We start from the raw sequence: 23981 nt of genomic DNA, 5'->3' as shown, positions 1-23981 counted from the left end.
ATATTTATGAACGAATGTACGAATAAAATCTGCAGAGAGATGTATTTATAGTTCAATAATTTACAAACATTTTGCTATGTAAATTCTAAATGAAATTCATTTTTCTTACCTCCAGTATCATTACAATTATTAATAGAATTTTAATTTTATCCAATATTAATATTCTCCATCTATTATTGTTTAAAACAGTAGAATATGAAGTCCATACAACAACTTTACGCATCGAAAAAGTGGAGGTAAGTTATTCTTCAACAAGGGAAGATAGATAGATAGATATTTTTAAGTCTGTCTAATATGGCTTTGGCCGTTAAATTATGATTCTCGATGAATAAGCATCAAGTGTAAAAATTTCAAAGTATTTCGCTATGAAAAAACTACGTAGATAATGCCGCAAAATAGATGTAATGTAAAAGATATAAAAATACTTAATTTATAGGTGATTCGTCACACGCATACATTATTCATCTGTTTGTGGCTATTGTAGAACCCTCGCTTTTAAAACTTTTGTTTGAGTCGAATGACATATCAAATAAATGCTTCAAATTTTGTCCAGCAGATTTATTTTCCTGGATGGTATCTCATGAATGCTCGTTTCCAATGCCGAAGTAATATAATCAACATTATCTGATTGTCGCATTCTATTGTGTAAGATGCATGGATGATGGAATTTATGTTACGCACACGGAGAAATTCGCTATCTGTATTTTCATTCAGAACTAACATAGGAAAACGAGTTAGACCAACGAAGTGGCACCAAAGTTCAGCAGAGTTTAATCCCATGAATATCCATCACCATGGCATACGCTTAGATAGACACAATCCCATTATGTGCTTACATTTTGCAGATGACAATAGGGATGTCTTCATCAGTGGGAATACCTTCCAGTAATTACCTCGCTATCGAAACAATGATTGTTCTCTTCTTGCAAAATACATTTGATCGAATTACGCTTTACATTTTAGATTACTTACGTGATCGATATTTGGTGATTCCCCAAATTACACAATTTATTTAATTGATCATCTACCAGACGCTTCAAAGCAATATAGGGAATCTGCCGTATATCCTTCTAACGGGAAACGGTGATGATGACCACAAAACCTGTTTGCAGGACTAATAAGCATACATTTAGTCTCATATTTGTTGCGATATCAATGCTTGATAAAACTTTGGAGGTACAATTAATTTATCAAACTTGCAGTTAAAGAAAACATATTCAAGCCAATTTTCAATCTGGAATATATAATGAATCTCTTCTCTGATATGGTGTGATGAATTCAGTAGGATTGCTATTACATTTGGATAGGATTGGTGATTATAAGATATCCACCCCTATCTGTATTAAAGACTCGGTTTCTTGAAGATAATACTCGTTTCTCCTCAACACTCAACCGCTGGGATTTATGCTTCATTGAATGAATATATGTCGATAAACTGAGTATAAAGATTTTGTTACATTAATTTTTAAAGAACCTGGAGAACTTACGCCGTAAAAATGGCCGCAAGTTAATAATTATTATCCATCTATGACATTACGGATACCAGCATTAGAAATTACTCGTTTATAATAAATGGTAATTAGTAAGCATTTTAGATGGTAATAATGAATACTCGAGCGGACTGAAGCTCTGAAATGGTGACATAAATGATACGCCCACTTAAATTGTGGGTTTGACCTCTCATTCGACTTAACGCTGTTGGAACTAATATGTTAACATATTTATTTCTTTTAGATCACTACATCTTCTATCATTCATGTCTTTTCATCTTTCAATACGGTTCTGGACCAGAAAAATTGCCAAAAGCTACCGTGTGCTGATGACCATAGATAAAAGCTATATTCTACAACTAACATTCAAACAAAACCCTTGTAATTGCTTTCCAACGAGCCCAAAGTTATGCGTTATTTTCTATTACTGAATAAAAATGACCTCAGTCGGAGAGCCGCTGTATCTTCAAAGGAGCAGGTCAAGTAGTCATATAATGTGGTATTGATTTTGATGTAAAAAAAGTTAATAATTATAAGAGTAATATGAGATTTATTTTAAGCTGACTTCACGTAGTTGACTTCACATTTTTCCGGTTCATTTCTTTAAAGTTAAATACTTAGTATTATAAGGAGTCTTTTGCAATCCAAGCAATTACTTAACATTTTTTCCAATTTCACTGCAAAGTTTTCACGTGAGAATGCTACAACTTGGTGCCAAAACAAAGTACCCGAAGTACCCAAAGGATCCATTTGGCAAACATCTTTGCCAAATAGGTACTTTGTTCTCATGCTCGTTTAAGGGAGACGTGAACATCCTATTCCCACGATTGATGCTGGTCACATGGAAATTAATAGCACTACAGATGGATGAATTCTGAGAGGTGAACGGGGAGGGTTGTTATGAGAGACGGGTCCGCGATGCCATGGAGGAGGTTTCAGTGTCTCTCTCCCGTGCTCCACGGCATCATGGCCAAGGAGGGAATAATTTCTCTCCCTTCTACCTACCCAAAACATGAGTGAATCAGGATTTTCTCGTCCATCTCCCCATCTCAAACTATTGCTCTTGTCTCCTATATGTTCATATGGTTACGAAAACAATGGGAGCGAGGTATCTGGTCGTGAAGGCTACTCACTTTTTTTCCCCTAGGCTATCTCGCACTTGGAAGATTCTTGTTTGGGAGTGTTCGAAGGCTACACTTAGTGATTTTGAACCGGAAACCCTTCATTCAGTTTGTAATGAAGGCTGTTTGGGTGCTTCACCGGATAATCTCCGCCATGGTTACCGACGTTTAGAGGCACGAGTTGCACTCCATTCTCACGATAGAGGGTAGAGTACGACTCGTACCGCGAAACGTCAGCAGCCATGGAGGAGATTACCCTATGGAGCACCCAAACAGCCTTCACTACAAACTGAATGAAGGATTTCCGGTTCAAAATCACTAAGTGTAGCCTTCGAACACTCTCAAATATAAATCTTCCGAGTGCGAGATAGCCTAGGGGAAAAAATACCCTCCCCACCCTAAATGAGTCAACTTCACGCATCCGAGGCTTGATTCAAATTCTTGATTCTTTTATATGCATTTCAGAGATTGAAAATATATGAGGAAAGATATAAATGAGATGGAGAGATCCATAAGAAAGAAATATGAAATGCATGTTAGTTAGAACAGAGAGTTAAGAGATATTAGAGGTCAAACATGCGCATCAAGTAACCGTATATTTTGATGTCACGATTTCGGAGCTGCAGTCCGTTGAAGAGTTCATTATAGACATTTTTATTTATTTATTTCCAACTTCCCCGTAAACAGCACTTAAAGGCCATTACAACGGAGGATTAACAAATGACGTCACAAACATCCATGCATACATCAGGCTGCAATATGACGATGACCTTGTATAGGAGAAGATAATATATTCCTCATCTAAAATTAGTAACGGGTGCTAGAGTTTGAGTTCCAGGCCGAAGGCAACTACCCCCTACCTTACCCCTTACCCCCTACTCCTCTGCGTTATGCTGGTAGCATGAAAAGTAGGAGCCCGAGAGATTGAGAAATTCTGAGAAGCGGATGGAAATATGTGGTGAGTTGAAATGATCACTACACGTGACAAGAGTGAAAAAATAGAAAAACGCTCCCTTAAATGTGATGCATAATTGGTTTGACTGGTTTTTCTCTTATGTGTCTCCATTTAAAAGGATTCATTGTTGTACCTACTCCTCCTAACATCTAGTACCATTAACCTCCGTACAATGCTACGGGAATTTAGGAATCCGGGTAGTCCGGATGCGAAGTGGTCTGAGCAGAGGCCCGAAAATCCAAAGGTCCGTGGTTCGATTCCAGGTTAAGGGGAGTTTTTTCTCATGTCAGTCATGTATAATATTCATCTTCATTCTCTCAACCTTTCAATTGAATACATAAACTACTAAATATCATGATGATTATTGACGAGATTGGATACGTAAAATGTAGCAACACATTCTTGAATTAGATTCCACATGGGAGGGAAGCTTTACACCCTATTTCCATGAGTGATACTGGCGGCATGAAAGTTAGGAGCGAATTCCGAGAAGCGGACGGGGAGAGATGAAATGAGAGACCAGTCTGCGAGGCTTTGAGTGTCCCGCTTCTGTGTCCCACTACCACGCAATAGACTGCGAGAGAGTAAAAATATGTAACTAACTCGGGATGACTGCAGCACGGAATATTCCATTCACGCGGACGGCCGTGCGGTCCCCTCTGCTGACCTCTCCCGATAACACTTAAGGGCCACATCCACGGTTTCCCTTGAGAGCAGGAGAGAAAAGGGTCTGGAATGAGTGTGTGCGCGTGGTGGGCGAGAGGTAAGGTTGCTAGGGCAGCTTAAAAACTTAACAAGATTTAACTTGGCATAACTATGGATTTAAACGATTTAGGAGAGCGCTGCTGGTTCACATCAACCTACTGAGGCGTAGATGGACTAGGAATGCTCATTAGTAGAAGATGGATTCAATATGACTTTTAATATGACAGTAAATATATATAACAATAAAAAGGAGAGGTAGATTGTGGAACAGATGGACTCAGAAAGTATTTTTCTGCTATCGATAAGGGACTATAACGGTAACGGTGGGACTTAGAAATAAATTAGTTAACTGGCAGCGTAGCTTACTAACTTATGTATTCCTCAATACATGTTTCTGATTTTCCTAGTATTTATAAAACTATTTTTTGCATATTCTAGCGTCTTAGGCAGGTTGCCTTCATGAGTAATTGGCAAGTTTTGCCTTTGAATGAATATGGAGGTACAATCTGTTAGTATGCGTAGCATTATTTTGACCGGGTGGTGTGCATGTGGGATCCTCTTGCATGTTAGTGATTGACCTCCCCTTGCCAAACACCCTAGAGGTGACTCGCAGGGTATTATGAGGCTGTAGGTAGAACAGGAGAATAATATCTATCGACACTCATGTGAACTATTCGAAGTTCTCTCAAATCTATTTCACGATTGACAATATCGTCATCGGTGGCAGCGGGTTAAATTCCTTGCCTGCCAAACAAGAGACCGCGGATTCAAGTCCCGTCAGGTAAGGTTTCCCCAATCCAGGCTATGTGGCTGTTCGTGTACGTATTGTTGATTTGTTGAAAAATCCCGATGTAAAAGGCCAATGCGTGCTGTTGTAGAGGATGTGGGATTAAATAAATACAAAGTTTAAGCTTTTTATTGGTGGAATCTATCACTCATAGTTCTGGGGAATATTAAGTCATGTTTCGCCGGCCTAAGTTGCTGCGAAAAAGGTGTTTGACAGCGCGCTCCACCTTTCAACCGTGCCCCCGCTCGTCTCCTCTCGCCCTCTCAGGCGACGCATTGCCAAACATCGCAGAGAACGAAGGTGGGCCATGGAGGATTCAAAAGAGATGGGGGGAAAGGAAGTGGATTGGTTCAAGGAGAGGCGCAAGGGAGTTTAGACGATGAACCGCTCAGGGGTTCAAGATGGGGTGCACTTGACGGGTTAAACATATGTCGGTAAGAGTGGATCCTGGATTCATTTCTGGGGACACAACGGTATGAAAAGCAAGCGGTCTCCTCATATTTCAAATCAAAAACAACGTAGAAAAATTGCTGTACAAAATATAATCTTTTTTAGCATAAAAGTAATTAACATGAAAATATTATCAAATTACATATGATGAGGTTGGAAGCCAATTGGTACAAGTGATTTTCTTTCTAAACAGAGTTAGGTGCAGAAGTTGTTAAAATAAATATGGAAAAAACTTGGTTGCCAAGGGATGCGAGTGAGTCTCTGTCCTGTGATGATACTGAGTGAAAATTAAATGCACTACTACATATCCAGTTGATCCGGTTTGCTTTATTAACTTTATTTCTTATCTGATTCTGTTAAGAAAAAAACAGTTGCATCCCTTGGCTTCTCACCCCGTCATATATAATAGCGACAGCGTTCGAGCCCCTTTCCTACGTAAATGGTGTAAATTTGTCGAGCGTTAACGAGCAAATGACCAATGACCTGTCTTCTTGACTTTAGCTCAAGGCTCGAATGACTGAGGCTCCGTAATAAAAAAAGCAAAACGACAGTTACGATAACGGGACCGTGTTAAAAATAATGTCTATTTTTTAAGCACCTGTCCCCGTGCCCTCCCCTTAAATTCACCCTGTATATAGGTATGGGGAGTGGAGTGAAGGCAGCATTGTATTAACATAAACTTTTACTAAAAATTTGGGAAGAAAACCCAACCTTCTAGTATGTATTTAAGAGTTAAAAAATATCTACTCGGTATTATCCGATTAAATTTTTTCCCTGGAGGTTGATAATGGCACCTAGGTTTTCAATTAATTGGAAAAAATAGCGTGGAATATTGCCAAAAATATATGCTCTAACACAGAGTAATTACTCTATGGTTCTATTATGGTAACATTTCCAAAAAGTGAATTCCAAAGTAGGTGTTATGATGATTATTCGAGAAACGGCAGGTTCACTAAAAAGATAGGCATTGTATTTAAGAATGCAAAAACTTACGAAATAAGAAGAACCATGCGCTTCATGATATAGGATAAAATGAAAAGTCATTTAAAATGGAATTTATACCCCCAAACACAGTACTATGTTGGACTTTTGATTTCATTTTTAAGGTTGAGATTTGAAGCTGGATGTTCTCTTGTTAATTTCACCCCATTCACTCCACAAATGATGACCACTATAGCTGATCAGAATGCGAGAAAAGAAACTTATTTAATTTTATCATGGAATAGAAATGGTATATCTTTCCTTGGAATTTTTTGACCAAAAATATATTAGTCAGCACCATATGATAAATAATTATTGTTGAAGTGTATAAACTTGGCCCTGCTAGCTCCGAGGGGAATTCACCACTAACCAAAATTAAATGAAATGCGATGGAATAAATTGTTTCTGAAGTAATTTGCTTGAAAAACATCCGCAGTGAGCATTTCACAATATATAGTTACATCAGAGAAGAACCTTTTTAAAGATTTTTTACGGTAATATTACCATTAAGTGATTAAATAAGTTGAACGGTGATGTGACCATTTGACACAACTATTACAACACTTTGAACAACTGTTCACAGTGTACTAATATTATTTTAAATATTATATCTGCGCTACAGCCGTGACAGATTAAATGTTTGGGTAATTTTAACCTACAAAGGAATTCGAAGTAAGTCTTGGAAGACGCACACGGTGAAGAGGAATTAATTTGTAAAAAATTAGCCATTTTTGGTTTTTGAATGCTAAAGACGGCAAAATTTCTCTGTGCAAAGTCGGGGATGTTACGCTTACATTTTCTTGTTCAAACCCTGACGTTAATGTCTAATGTCAATGGTCGAGATTGGTAGGATTGAGACCAGAATGTGGAATACCTCTTGGGACGTCGCGTTCCATTGATCATGGCATCCCATGTCCCTACTTCTTCCGTTCAAATCAATTCGACGGACGGATGGATGAGGCCATTTCTTACGTACCTACCTACTGCCTGTCACTTGCAGACAGAGGTAGAGAGCACCCACCGAGTCAAACTGGGATGATCGTACCTATAGATTAGATGTGAGCCCGGTGGCGCATAACCTCGGTGATCGAGGGGATATTGGATTTTTCCACCGTGTCAAGTCTTGTCCGTGTGCTATGCACCAAATAGCATCACAATGTGATTATTCACCCAGTTTGAGTCATCAATATTGCAGAGTGCCATATCCATTCCTTGGATAGGAATCCCATTCCATTGAACAACGAAAATCTCATGCGTAGTCAGTACTATGAAGAATAATTGACTATGACCACCTCAACAATGTTAAGCCGCCTCAAGCGTGTTTGCCATAGGGAATTTTCTTTATGTGTATGCTACTATTCTAAAACCAACAGCTGCAGTATGGACAACATATTATTCTCAGTCATAAATGCATAACTGCAGAAATTTGAGGTGAAGTCTCACCAAGCATAAAATTTTGTTAAGCTATAAAGCATAGATGTAATGAAACATGATGAGTCTTAAGTTAGTGATCAGTAATAATTGTAACATGAAATGATTGATGATTAGTGCCCCCCAACAACGAAAAAGTTTGTAAGCGCAGAATTTAATGTATGGCTAAAACAATCCCATAGAAATAAGGATGCATACTCGAATGCTGGAGGCAATTTATAATGAATATCAATGTCCTTGGGACAAGGATAATAAATTGGTTGCAAAAGTTTGAAAAACCTAAGCAGTGTAAAATGACACAAATAATATATTTTCTATACAATTTGGCGTCCAATATTGACATTGCCAAGTCACAATCATATACAGGGTGTCCCATTTATCTTGACCACCCGAAATAACTTTTTGTCCAGATGCAAATTCAAAAATGTGTCAAGCAAATGTCCATTAGCCGTCAGGGGACATTAATCAGCATGATTGACTTCCTTGTAGCTTTGTTATTTACAAAGATATGAACAGCGGTATGTCTTTTTTAAATGGCACCCTAGACGTGGACGCGGTTGTGGTCCCGGGCTCAAAGTGACTTTTGTGTTATGTTTTGGCTTCCTTGTCATTTGTTTACTGCTAACTCCAGTAAGCGGATGATTTCATAACGTTCTGTTTATGTTAATGGTCCACTGTGCTACATTTTTGAATAAGACTTTATGAGAGGAAATGAATTGCCAAATAAAAAATATAGGGTGCCATTTAAAAAAGACATACCACTGTTCATATCTTTGTAATTAACAAAGCTACAAGGAAGGCAATCATGCCGATTAATGTCCCCCTGACGGATAATGAACATTTGCTTGACGAATTTTTGAATTTGCATATGGACAAAAAGATATTTCAGGTGGTCAAGATAAATGGGACACCCTGTATACTGATCCTCCTTTTAGCAAGGCAATTAACAGAATCACATGAAAGAAAAGGATAAGAAGATCGAGAAGGCAAGAATAGATAGGGTTTGATCACGCGTTGTATGTCAGGGTGGAGGAATACTTTCTTAAGGTGAGAAAAACATATGATCACGCAAGAACAAATTAAAACGCAGTAACTTCCTTTAAAACTTGTGTATCCCAAGTCTCAGGTAATCAATAAATAAATAAAAAAATCCGAAAACATTCTGTCCTGCTCCATCCTAAGGCATGTTAAAAATTGAAATATTTTCTTCTTGCTGATGGCAACTCTAAAATAACGTGAGTATACAAAAAATAGTGTTAAACGTTAATCGAATTCATGGTAAACTCTCGCCGAATAGCAATTGAAAGACGCATATATGAAACATATGAAGAAATAACGAAGATTGTGGACGTGCTTCAATATTTTTCTTTCGCTTCACATCTCAGAGTGGATGCTTGGGTACGTTCAGTGGTCATGCTGCTCTGTAAGTTCTCTCAGATGGAATACTCAGAAAACGACCTCGGGAGAACACTCTTTGTCCAAGAGATTAGGTACGCTTATTTATGCCAGAGCAACCCAAGCATCCCATTCGGCGCGGACATTTTCGCCTGAAGGACTCGAAAAAAGGAGATTACATACGTGAAATACTATTCGTATTCAGTTAACTCATATCTTTCCTCATTGAACTCAATGCAGAGATGGCGGAACGTAATATATTCCACTCTTTAGATATTTGTTCATGAGTGACCCAAGGCTGGGGGCGAAAAAAATATTCCGCCGCACTAAAAGGTGAATAATTCCACAAAACCGTTACAGATTATCGCTAGAGCATAGTGCGACTAAGAAGAGGACTTGTGTGTGCTCCGCTGGAAATATTCACCATACTTTAATTTAAAAAAAATTATTTATAAATAACTGAATTCAAAACTATCTGCGCGGTTTTCAAATGTTTTTTAAGAATGCCAGGAAAAAAAGTTGTGAGGATTTAAAAAATATTGTATGTAAGTAGATATTTCTTGAGGTTGGCTAATGAACCATTGCCACGTATTTATTGGATGACCGAAAATATTCAACCCGTATACACCCCTTGAAACGGATTGAAATTTCAACTGAAAATGTTAAAGGCTTATTTATATTTCAACAAAATTCTTAAACGGCAAGCCTCAATTTTATAGATGAGTAAAACTGTGAAACAGAGGTCGAAGTAACAATATTACAGGAGCAGGAAAAAACTGAAAATATATATTGGGATATTGTAGAAATCGGGCCAAAGAGATGACTTCTATATTATGAGCAACTGAAATATTCCAATCGTGAAGTTCATAGATGCAGAGTGATAATTCCTTTAGGCTTAGGCAAGGATCTCTAAACTTTTCAATGTAAGGGCCACATTATATATTTCCCACATTTAAGCCGGCCGAAGGAATAAAAAATATAAAAAACAAATCAGTGCCAGTAATTTAAGTAATTTCCTCAAAAAAGAGTATAAATATGGAATTATTAAAAATTATCTTGTTGGAAAAAATCAGGGAAAAGCAAAATAGATTCCTGGCTTTATTTTTATTCAACCAAATTAGTGTGAAAGATGATACTATAGATTATAAATTTCATTCAAATCCAGTTCGAGATTAGATAAGCCAATTTTAAGAATTGTGAGTGAGCACACAGGGATTTGTTTGGTGGGCCGGATGAAATTATGTGTGCGGCTGGATGTAGCCCGCAATGCCATAACTGGTCTCAGTGATAAATTGATACATTTCTAAAAAAAGAATAAATGTCATATGATATACGGATGATACGGAAATCTTTAACAAATTAGAAAGCGTTCATGATAAAAACATTATAAAATGATAATCTCTTTACTAGGTGGTATTTAATGTATACTGTGATAATTTTTTCTTATCTCACAAATAATCCAAATGCAATTCACTCGTTCTCACTCTTACTTTTCCGAGGGCAATGAAAACTGGATATGCAAAGCAGAGCCATAATTTTTGTTACGAAGAAACAATAGCAATGTCAATGGCAGTGAAGAAACACGAACATATTTATTCATCCCAGGCTTTGACAATTAAATAATTTAACTTGTTTGCATTAAAATTTAAGACTGGATTAAAAAGTGCACACATCCAAAAAAATGCTATCGCCCACTAATTTCAGCGTTTTATGCTGAGCTCTAGTATTGTTCTTTTATGACACACTCAAACTATACAAATTAAACATAAATCGGTTCCAATTTCCATCACAAAAGCTAAAAAAAAACTGAATTAGCGTGAGAGACACATGTTTGCTTTGCAAAGAGACTTATTTCCATATCATCAACTCGCTGGAAATTTAAATGGGAGATCAAGCCTCAATTAATGTTTCACAAAATTATATTATAAAATGCATCAATACCGTTGAATTACATTTTTCTGTTACAAAAAGCAATATAGTAACAAAGAGAAAAAAATCACACGTGCGATAATTACGTTAAAATCAAATATTATCCCCGCAAAAATTAATATGGGCATATACCAAGAAGAATTGTTGACGTTGCTTTGCGTATGGATTATTTTTAACTTGTATGTTTAATTAAGTCAACCATTACAATTTACCCTATGCATAGGACTGGGTATATACTAATTATTTACCTCAACAGGACGAGGGCAAAACACACTAAACACTTCTTATGATGAGTTATTGCTCTCCAAGTATTACAATCTTGGCCATGAAGGAAATGATTAACATCGAATTTCTTGAAATTTAAAGCTATGCAATGTATCAGGTTTACCAATTTACCATTCAATATCTACCGCAAAATAACTGCGAATAAATTAAGTGATATAATGGTTTATTTGCTTCCGTTTGCGCTTATTCTACTTTAAAAGAAAGATTCAGAGCTGAATTCGAGGTATCTCCACGAGCATGGAGATTACTTCATCAATCTCCTTTTTCTCATCTATATATATAAAAGAAAGTCGAAAATCGTGTTAGTTAGAACACTTATAACTCGAGAACGGCTGCACCGATTTCAATGAGATTTGGTTCTTTGGATTCGTCTCAGGCGGGGTTAACATATAGGCCATTAAAAAAGGATAATTTCACAAAAAAAATTCATCTCTTTCCTATGGACATGCTTTTAGGAGTTATAGTAACACAACAATTGATAAGTCGGTCAAAACTACAAATTAAATAATTTGTTTGGTTTTTACCACTTTAATAACTGCATTTTGTAACAATATAACATTTTAATTACTAAATATATTCAAAATATTAATTAAATTGAAATTACATTTTTAAAATTTAATTCGAGCTGATTGTAAGCCCAGCCGTGGCCCAGCTCGAGTTGACACTTCACTACCGTGTTTGTAAACAAATCTCCAAGCAATTGTTGACAAACGGTAATGTCCGTGTTCCTGTCAAGGAATCGAGTAGTTTTAACTCATTTCCTTGGAATGATTGCAAATTAGTTTCAGTGAGCTCATCAACAAAGAGTTCCAGAATATGATTGATCACCAAAAGAATCAAAGATGGTTGATTTAGCGAGCAAGAACGAAGATGTGGATGACTAAAACGAGGTAAATTCAAATAGTTCGTACTCTGCATGGATTCGAATCTTTTAAATGTGTAACAAACGAAGACGAAATCACCAACTATCTATCTGAATATTTTAAGTCCTCGGACGTACCTGGCTTACCAAGGCACGATTTACAGAAAAATGTAGTTTCTGTGCTCATGATCTTTCGAAGCCTAAACCAACCATAACTATCCAACGGAACGTGTTTGATCATTAAAAAAATTGGTGATGAATGTGATTCACGCAACTTTACTCAAAGGAAAATTCAAAGGTTAGGAAGTCCTCATTCCGTAGATTCCATGATATCAACTCATATGCCCTTTATGAGATTAAACGTATTCAATTTACAATTCGTGTTGCATTCGTGATAACGATTAAAAAATTGCATGGTCATTCTTTCAGTTTTTGTGTTGTTTGTGCTCATGTGCTAATGAAAACCCATGATTTTCTCATGGTCAATTTAGCGTGCTATGTTCACGAGTCGATAAACCATCCTCTGTATTTCTTCCTTCGCTTCAAGTGCGTAGCTAGGATAGGGGGTTTTGGGCGCAGCTAATACCACGGGTCTGTAGGGTATAGAAAACTCGCTAAGGTAAGCGGGAAGTGTGGGGGCACTTCCCCCAGATATTTTTTAAGATAAATGGTTCAAAATAGAGGGTTTTGTGGCTGTGTGAATAGTTAAATATGTTTTGTTTGTTAGTCATCCGTCCCCCTAATATTAATAACTAAATATTTCATAAAAAAATTCTCTAAGCTCTTGGGGGGGGGGGGGGGGGGTCGCTGCGTCACTGCTTTGCTTCGCTATATTTATTTAGCTTCATCCGCTTCATCTTGCGCCTGATAACAAAACAAAAACTGTTGTTTCTCAGAAGGTGCTTGACGCAAGACATTAAACCCGAATGTGTAGGGCTCACCGTGGTGCGTTTACGCATGCAGTACGTTTACGCAGTGCATTTTTTCCAAACAGAGATACTAAAACTGGCGCACCTTAAGTCATTTAATGCGAATGCTGCTTCATAGGGGCTTTTCTTGCATGATTTTGAGCATCAGTCAAGCGTCGGTCTGGGGTCGTGTAAACCTGCCCCCTGAATGGGCCAAATGTATGCAACAGACTTGGACCTATAAACATTTTTTTACAGCTAATAACGCAAATAGCCAACAACTGAATGCGTATAATTTTTATTTCATGAACTGCTTTATTAAACCATAATGCCCAAAATTTCTTAAGCTAAAACGTAAGAAAATTTGTTGAAAAAAATCCGCGTAAACGTGCTCCGATTTACCCTCTGTAGATTCAATAAAGAAAATGTCTTTCTGACAAGCAATTTTGGTACTCATTTACGTATTTTTATTGAATTTGTATCCTTATTTTATTATAATAAATTAAACATGATTAAAAACGATACAGCCGCTCTTGATTTATAAATGGTGTAAGTAAACTGTAAGTTCATTGATTGTTAGGCGGTACGAAGTTCGCCGGGTCAGCTAGTATGTAATAAAGTAGTACAGGACCATGCGGTACGTAAATGTGATAGAAAAGTATTGTATTGGCTGATTGTAAGTGAGTAGGTACCTACTTCAGTTCGTGCATTGCAAGTGCATTCACGGGGTCCGAAATATCTCGAACCTACTTCTATTTGTACAACATATTCCTTCGAATACCATCTAATAAATTATGATTTTTACATGCCGTATGCTGTTATTCTCTAGCATTACTTAGAATTTGTACCGAGTGGCGTAGGATTGATGGAAGTAGTACCGATGTTTGCTTAAGCATTACTCAGATCCACCACAGTCTTCTTATCCAGAATAAGCTACACGCAGATATGCTTGAATTTCCCATTTGCATACATATCTCGTACGCCTTTATGCAGGAAATTTTCTCAATGCACAAATGTTTATACATTAGAGACTACTATTTTTTATTTCTGTTTCATCCTTGAGTCGTTTCTGGGTCAAATGATCTGCTAATGTCTTTTGCGTAGCGTACTTTGCATCTATAATTTTGCTACCTACCCTCGCAATCAACTCAACACCAAGCCTCGCATGAAGCAAAATTTGCTCGTGTGCGAGGCAATAGTCTGGTGGTAACATTAGGGCTTATGGGGAGGACTAGTTTTAATGAGTTGAATAAAGTTAGGCACATTTGCCCGTGCAAGCGTGATGCCGAGTCCAAATCGCCGAGTCCCACTCGCGCACAGAAATTATGCTTCTCAAATTTGTTACATGCCAGTTTTTCACGGCTTCGAAACGTGAAATGCATTGTTTATTTTTTCCTCTTAAAACAGAGAAAACTGCATCTAACTTCATGGTGATGAAACAAAAATAACCTAGTTTTGGTAGAAACAGATGTCATCTCCAGCACGCAGCTTAACTCCAGTAGCGGCAACTGAGAGAAATTCGACGTCTCACTGAAATGCAGCGCAAAAATACAATGCTCGGTGGTTTTCGTAGTATGACTGGATCACTTCTGACGAGTTCTTGAAACATGGATAGCTGCACGACAAGTTGCTGATGTATGGACGGAACGGGATTGCGAAGCCTATTGAGGCATCAGCTTTCCTCGCTATTTCTACGAGATAAAACTGAAAAAATCGCTGAATTAGGATCGAATGATTGAATTATGCCTACATAAACGTATCAATGCTGGGGAGAAAACTACCAGCTGAGTTAACCTCCAGTTAACCTCTCTGAGTTAACCTCTCCTTTCTTCATCCATATATCACATGAAATTTATTCTTTTTTTTAGAAATGTATCAATTTGTCAATGAGAATAGCTATTGCATTGCGAGCTACATCAAACCAGTGAGTTAACCAGAGAGAAACTAACCTGCTCTCTTGGTGTCAAAACAACGATAATGGCTTTTTTCGACTATTTTTCAATAAAGTGGGTTTTAAGGGCCATATTATTTCTTTTTAAGTTTGATTAATGCAAAGCATACAGCAAAAAGGGAAATACATTTACTGGAAAAATTCTGGCAGTGTCAGTAATTTTTCTTTTGCATCATTAAAATGCACTCCTGGGAAGATTATAAAAAAAGAAGCGATACACTCAATCCCTCCACATTAATCGCTTCAAAGCGGGTGCATTGACAGAGCGAGCACCGGAATGTGCAAATCAGAAGTATGAACCGTAAAAACAAAATATGATCACTATCAAATGTCAGAGAAAAATCAGTTTCACTTCATTATAACTAATAAATCTAATGAAATGGTTCTCTCCCTTATGTTACTCTGTAATTAACATGGATATATGAATATCTACGAAGAAAACCACCTACAATTTCTTTTCACATTTATAATTCAAGTGTCGTCACGAGAAAGGTAGTAAGTCAGAAAAAAATCGACATTTCGTTAATTCATGGAGAAGATAGTACTTTGCACATACCAATGGCAACCATAAGCGGGAAAGACAATTCGTAAAATATATCAATTGACTGTTGCTACGATTGACGATGTTTGTACACTGCTATAATAAGATAACACAATGTTGACAAACCTCTTCCTTTCGTCTCCTGTAAAATTCACATTTAGTTATTTACTATCTTTCCCACGTCAGCGCTTCAATTAATGTGGTTTATTAGAATTAAAGGAGTCTTAAAAGGATTTAGGTAATGACCATAAGTCTTCTTCTCACGTCATGTAATTATTTTAGAAATTATTTCGAAAAAAGCAAAATTAAGAGCTAATTACTCATTCAACTGAGAACAATCTTCCCTTTAATTTCACTGAAAGCTCTTTTACTCACCATAAGCTGCATCTGCTTCCCTTGCTTCCTTCTTCTTCAAAGTCTTCACTCCTAATCAAATTACATATTATATCATAAGACAGCGAGCTGAGACGCCTTAAAATAGATTAATCTTATCGAAATACTTGGGTCGTCAGAGTCTTCGTACAAAAAAGCAATTGTTGTTTGCTGTCATTATTCTAAGTAAAGGAGAAGATGATTTTAGAAGATACTACTATCAAAAGAAAAAATTTAACTCGAAAAAAACCTACAGAATCGGATTTCTCGTTGAGCTTTTAAAGAATTCTCTCCAATTAAAGTCTCTTCGGGTCATCCCAGCCTTTTAGACATTTGTGGATCTCCCGCTTAAATTCCAAGGGGCATAAATAAAACTATGCTTCACTCATCGGAATTCAATAATTGATGCAAATGAGCGGCTGGCGTAAGGAAATCCAATTAGTCATCAATTGGACGGCTAAAAAAATGTACATGAATTTGCATGCACGAATTTGAATGAGAGCTAGTAGATACGATCAAGTACCCTCACCCTGTTGGTATCCATGTGCTCGTGCACACAGAAAGTATGTGATTGCGTTTGTGTGACACTTGTTCATTTACCACGCAGATATGCACGTAGATAGTGCTGGGGAAGGTTGCGGTATTCCGTCTGTTAAAAAGCAATTGAGGTCCATGTAAAACGTGATTCAATTAAACGGCGACCGTCAATTGCAACATGACAGTAGTTTTACGAGGGGTGAGGAAAAAAAACAGACCAGACGACCTCTCATTCTCTCCACTCGTGTCCTTCCGATTCAATTAAAATTTGGGTTGGATTACACGCCCCAGTTTTCCCCGACTGAAAAATAATCTTGCTCCGATCCCTTCATCTCGACCGCTGTCCCAGCCCGCGAAATGAAATCACTTGCCCGCTTTGACATTTCGCCGGATCCCTTCCGCGGACATTCGTGCACGTGCATTATGGCCACGTGCACGTGAATGGTGGATACTCGTGTGGGGAGACCGCTGTAACGTTAATGGTGGGCCCAATCGCACGGCAACAACTTAAACAAGTGCCCGACGCGTGTTCAGTGAGAGGAGGATTTTATTAATGAAGATGCCCATCGGCTTTATTGCGACTGCCATGCTTGCAGGTGATTGAATGGAACGCAGCTGGCGGAAGATTTATCGAACATCCTCTCCTGATGGTTATTTCAGTATTATATACTCATAAGCCAATTCCCTGCCACAAACACAAACAATCGGATCAAATATCAATTCTCTTCCATCGAAATGCTCATCAAAGCATTTTCGAACCTCATAGGTTTAGGCAGGTAAATATTTATCTGCGGTTTAGGCTATTCTGTGCAATAAGTATTTCAGTATTGCAATTTCTTTTCAATTCTCGCACATATAATCCATGAATAGGTTCAAAATCATAGCATATATCGATAAATACTTGCATGAGTCCCTTTCTGGGGGAATTACCATTTTGTTGTTAACACTGATCTATATATCTGGTAGGTATAATGATCTTTATTTTCCCAATATGTGCGGGATTCGGGATATTATCTGCCGTTTTTCGTGGAATGCAAAGAGATTTTGCAGTAAAAGGAACAGTTCATCCATGATGACAATATGCCACCGCCTCTTCTCTATTTTATACTCATATGCCAAAGTTCTCCTGCATGCACGAACAATCGGGTCAAACATCAAACTTACTCCTTTGAAATGACGGTGAAAGTGATTAAGAAAAGCTAACCCATTAAAAATACTCTTGAGATAGTGGGCAGAATCCCCTCAAAGGGGGATGAATCTTAGAATGACATTGCTTTTTTATTATCTCAATGATGCCAGACAGTTCCTGCGTATTATATCGAAAGTGGAATGGTATGATTACTTCGTGTAGAAGAATAAAGTGCCTCTCATTGAATGCTACTGTGCCGAGAATGTCAATATGAACGTATTAAACACTCGCACCTCAGTGTGAAGTTCTCCATCACTAATACATCACACAGTCTAATCCTTAGATTCAGCTTTAGTCCCTGAAATATTCACATTACTTAATTCCTTATGAGAGGAAAATATTACGCGCATATCCCTACTCTCATCAATCAATTAAGGTGTAGTTAATAGGTGGTGAAAAGTCAAAAAAAGTAGATAAGCTTAATTTCCATGTAATAAATTGTATCTGAGAGAAGAGTGGGGTGGCGTAATGGTTAAAGAGATTGGCTACTGATCAAAAGACCCCTGGTTTTCTAAGTCTAGTGAAGCCTTCAGGTATCATTGAAGTGTGAGGTGGTACAGGAAAATAATGCCCTCTATCCGGAATTTGAGGCATTTACGCACCTGAGGCTCATTATGAGGTGACTTCTCCCGTAACCTAGCTAAGACAATCTTAAAATTGGTGATGGTTTTCCGGGTTTACACCGCGTTGATTCATGTTTTTGCGGACGACAGTTTCGGGCGCGTTCCAGCCCGAAACTGTCGTCCGGAAAAAACATGAATCAACGCGGTGTAAACCCGGAAAACCATCACCAATCAACTCACCGCGGAAGCCTCCGTAATAATCTTAAAATTGATTTACTGAATGATAATTATATTTTTTATAGATTTTTTTAGATAATAAATGGAAATAATGTACTTCCGTAAACAAAAAGAAACTATGAATGGGAGGAATTATTCCCTCTATCCCGTAAACCGGCAGTGATTAACAAAAACCCTCAAAATTTGGCTTTACTTACTTTTTGACAATAACGTAAGGAGTTAAAACTAACCTACTCGAAAGGAAATTAAGACATCTTAACTAAAATGAACTGTTGTGCGCTCCCACATGAAGCCGGCAGTTACATCTGCAGACCATGTGGACAAGCCATAAAACTGAGCATATACTTTTGATTCTATTTCCACACGTCACCGATGACTCACAGGCCTCTCCAACTTTCCCGGAAGCTTTCACACCCAGCAATCTTTCTCACCACATGGGTTGGACAACTCCATTGCAGGCCCAGACCCAACACCATGTTTCTTTGAGCCGTCCTGTCCATTTGCTGTTCAAACATGGTGACACATTCTCATCCGTCAACGTTTAAAAGCGTATGACACGTTAAAGAGATTAGGGGTTAGTTGAATGGAAATAGTGCGGACATGAGGTGAATGAAGGAGTGGTATTGGGAAAGGAGGAGATAATATGATGGAAGAGAATTCAACTCTTCAATGAAATCGCAAACCCTAAGGCTGAGAACTTCTCCCTTTCGTGTTCTTCGTTCTCGTAGGTTGAAAATAGGCAATAGATAAAAAATGTGGTGAAGAAATTAAAATTTACGTGAAATTTTTGAAAGAGAAACCATCAAAGCAGAATTGAAAAAGAATTGGATATATTTCACAGCTGCCTTTTGAGTAATTCAATAAAAGTGAGAAAAAATTGGTTTCTCTACAAACATACTTAAATAGCTCCGCAATCCAAAAATAAACCTTATAAATAATATTAAAGAATAAAAATATCATTTTATAAAAAACACGTTTTGTTAAAAAAGAAAAAAATAACTACCTATGGCCCCTTAAATTATTGGAAGTTTAAAATGTGATTGATGAAAAAGTAAAATAAGTTTTAGAAGAACATTTCGTTTATCAAAACCGAAAAAACGTGGTGCGCATGTATGATTATATTCGCTTTCGCTAGGAGACAAATCTGTTATATATCGACCAATAATTATTAATTTTATACTCTCACATACGCACCACGTTTATCGTTTTTGATATCAGACTTCTAAAACTGATTTTACTTCTTCGTCAATAATATTTGAAATGTTCAGTAAATTAAGGGGCCGAAGGCAAATATTTTATGCTTTTTAACAAAGCGATGTTTTTATAAAAACGATATTTTTGTTCATTAATAATATATGAGACTTTTTAGTTTTATTAGAGAGGATTTTGCTATCCATTTAATTTGAAGTACAATCACTGAGTGGATGTCTCAAATATTGTCTTTGATATCCGACAGTGATAACGAATATTATAATATCAAGCCACAAGAAATGTTTTCTAATCCATTTAAAACTAAATGCCAGAGCCTACTTTCTTTGTAAGAAGGGATGATATTTAAATGATACGAGCGCTTTTAAGCAAGTGCGATAATTATTATTGCCATAAATGCACTTTTACTTCCGTTCACTTCATTTTTTGAATCAAGCAAAAGAGCATTTATTTCTATTTACCTTAAAAATAGATGGGTTTATTTTCACTTCCAATCACCATTTATCTGACTGTAAAATTAGCAGTATTTTTTTATAATTTCTAGTATTTTAAATCGACAAGAGAATAAAGAGCTAACGCAACAGTTTCAAGAGTTTCGTAATGTATAGTCCATAAAAAATCATAATGCGCTGCATTTGTTATGTTAAAATTAATTAAAACGTGTTGGCCTGAGAGCGCTGAAGTGATAAAATATTCGAGTTAAACTGTTCATCTTGACAATCTGCCTTGTCCTGATGTCCTGAAATTGATGCCACAAAACACCTTATTATTATACTGTTCCGCACTTACCCATAACTTTCCTTCACTCACTGTATTTTTTACACTTCAACTAATTTGCCTACTTATTTCTGGAATCATTTCATTTCCATTATTTTAAATCGACAAGATATCTCAAGAACTAATGAAACTGTTTCATAAAGAGCCGTCAAGAGTTTCATGATGGATTCTAATTAAATTGCTCATCTTGCCAAGTTACCCTGTCTGATGTTTTGAAATTGATGTCTTTGCACACAGTATTATTATGCAGTTCCTTAATTTATCTTGTATTTAAAATCTTTTCACCACTAAATAAAACTTTTTATCGTCTCCCTTCAATTTGAAATGGTTTTGTAGCAAACGTTTGTTTATTCAATTGTCAATTGGAACATAGAGATGGCAGAAGTTATGCGCGAAGTCGAAAATTCCCCGTCGTAATGTGCAATTTTCAGAGCAAGTCATAAACGGAATGGTAAATCGCAGGCTTCTGTTGAAGATAAATAATATAAAAAATATTCAGGTACTTTACGCTGTACAAACAGATTCTATATTGCACCTACTGTGATCGCAGCGCCTCCATTGAATTTCAGTGGTCATTTTTATAACTCCATATCTAATTTTTACATCTGAATATTGCTCGAGATACTCTTCCAGTCGAGGTCAAAGTGTAAGAATATTTCATTTTCATCCAGTTCTGAGCTATCCTGAAAATTTCAGAGGTAAAGTTAATCTGGAAGTCGTTGACATTTGAGTTGCAAGATTTTTCCCGGAAGGACAAACAAGAAAGCGAGTATGATAAAACGTGATAAAAATAAATCACAAAAAGGAAAATTAACTTCGTAGGTGAAACCCAAATGATTCTTCAGGATTTCATTTTTTAATTTGGGAGTTAGTTATTTATGCAAATTTTCCTACTGCGGAAAATACTTGTAAGCTTCGAAAAAAATAATTGTTAAGGCGTGCCTGAGAAGAGTCTCTTTGCTGCCTGAGAAAAGTCTCTTTGCTACTCCCTCAATATACCGACCAACCACACGCTTCACCACATATCGTCATGATACCCTATTCCCTCGATTCCCCATGCCATTAAATGATATCACCTTCTAAAATCTTCATCTTCTCCCCATTTCCTCGCCTTCCTCTCTCAATTCAATCCTGCGTCTATTTATCACTGCATCGTCAAGAAAAGGCATTATCTTCCCCCGCATTGCCTTCGTCTCCAATGAGGCATCAGTTCATATCCACCTCACCCTACTGCCACCATTTATTTTGGCCGAAGAAGACAGCTGAGTGTACGGCAGTGACCCTGACCTCACTCTACGGTTGCGATGTGTTTCTCAACCGACCCATTTTCATGCCACTGCACGGTCAGAATTAATTCACGAGGAGGTAATTTCAAAAGGGCACCCGTCGAGTAGGGGGTGACACGTACGTACAATATGATGTAGGCCTTTGTTACACGCGAAGCAGACGTCAAGGCTTTTGATCCACCGAGGCACTGTTTAATCCTCATACGTGTACGCTTCTTGCCGAAACATGTTGCTGCAAAGGACCTGTCTCGCACCGGATAAAAAAGATGGACGTCCGTGCTGGGCTGCGAGATGTGTGCACGGGGACTAATCCTAGAGTTAAGGCTTCGAATATCATACATTGGGAATTAAAAGTCTATCTCAGAGAATGGGTTGCTATCTCATTTGAAATATTTTAAGAGAAAGCGACTAACGCTACTGTTTGTTCACTCAATTCAGACAAAATGCTTGTCACTGAATACGATTCAGCATGCCAATAAGATATCGTGATATCATTTACGTCGTGATAATGATTTTCATTGCCTGAGATAATCTGTAAATTGACTAAACTTGGTCATCAATTACCCTTAATCATTTATTAAATATAGCAACGGTAACAAAAAATAAGTAACTGTTTATTTTTCTTTCGAAACAAAATAGGTCCAAGGCACGGTCCAACATATATGAATTTAACTTGATAGGGAGAAAAAAAATAAATAATACGCGTTATTTAGTGGAATATGTTTTGATTGATGTGAAAAAGGTTTTTATCTCACACATGAAAAACATGAATTTGCTTCAATCATAGGTGAAAAATAGTTTCAGGATAAATGGAATGTGCTACTGGATGTTATTATATGAATGACTAGATGCTAGACTTTACTTTTTATATTATTTTATTTATTTTTCGCAAATTATTTCCTAAAGTCATGATGCTCGGGTAAGATATATTTGCAGTGTAATGCATTTAGATGATGTCTCCATGTTCCTGGGTTTCACCGCGTGGATTTTCTTTGTGACGACAGTTTCGCCGGTATTCCAACCGGCGTCTTCAGGTCGAAACTGTCGTCACAAAGAAAATCCACGCGGTGAAACCCAGGAACATGGAGACATCATCTAGACAACGCCGCGGAAAACTACGCATCAACTTGTAATGCATTTATCCTGTTTCCTAGCTGCTCCTTCACACAACGAATTTCGTAGACATTTAAATCCTTTAAATGATAGACAGCAAATAATGTCTCTCTTGTCATGATCTAGCCTGGTTTATAAGTAACTGTGATCTTCGAAATATCTGAATATTACGCCTATTTTAGCTGACATCACGACCAGATTACGAATCTCAGTGAATAGCACTTGTAATGACACACTTCCAAATTTTTTGGGGCTACAAACTTAATCCATATGTTATGCACAAAGGCCCAAAATGCATTACCAACCTTATCCCCTCCCTCAATAACCTTCCTCTTGCCAAAATACGAAGAAAGCGTGAAAAGATTCACCAAATATGAACAAGAAAGAAAGGCGCTGCAAACACTCTCACAGGCAGGGACCAGCAATCAACCGAACCGCAGCGATATTTCGGCGTGGTGCGGTGTCTGATCAGTCGCTCGCCACCCTAACCCTCGGAGCGAGACAAAATACACCCATCTTCACACCCTCTCTCACCAATCCATCAAAATTTCTCCAAAAACTGTCACTTTCCTTCGCGCTCCAACGCTCTCCCGACTCTCTCCGCCGACACTTGGTTTCCCCTCAATTTATTCCCCATTTTTATGTTTCCGCCCCGTCGTCGTCGCCCCACCCTTTATCGGCGATCTCCCGAGGGAATTCGCAGCAGATCACTCCTCCCCCCTCATCAGCATCCATCACCCATGCCCCCCCCCATTGCAACTGCACACATCATTCACTCCCTTATCTCTTCGATGACTTCCCTCTTCCCCCTCCTTGTACTATTTATTTCTTTCCATCAACTCGAATGACTATTCTAGGAGCATTTGTTATATCCTAGGAAAATACAGAGAACTATCATGACTTCAAT

This window comes from Ischnura elegans, chromosome 1 (assembly GCF_921293095.1).
Source record: "Ischnura elegans chromosome 1, ioIscEleg1.1, whole genome shotgun sequence".
In the NCBI taxonomy this organism is placed as follows: Eukaryota; Metazoa; Arthropoda; class Insecta; order Odonata; family Coenagrionidae; genus Ischnura; species Ischnura elegans.
The sequence above is the reverse complement of the archived record's forward strand: the minus strand, read 5'-3'. Positions refer to the sequence as shown.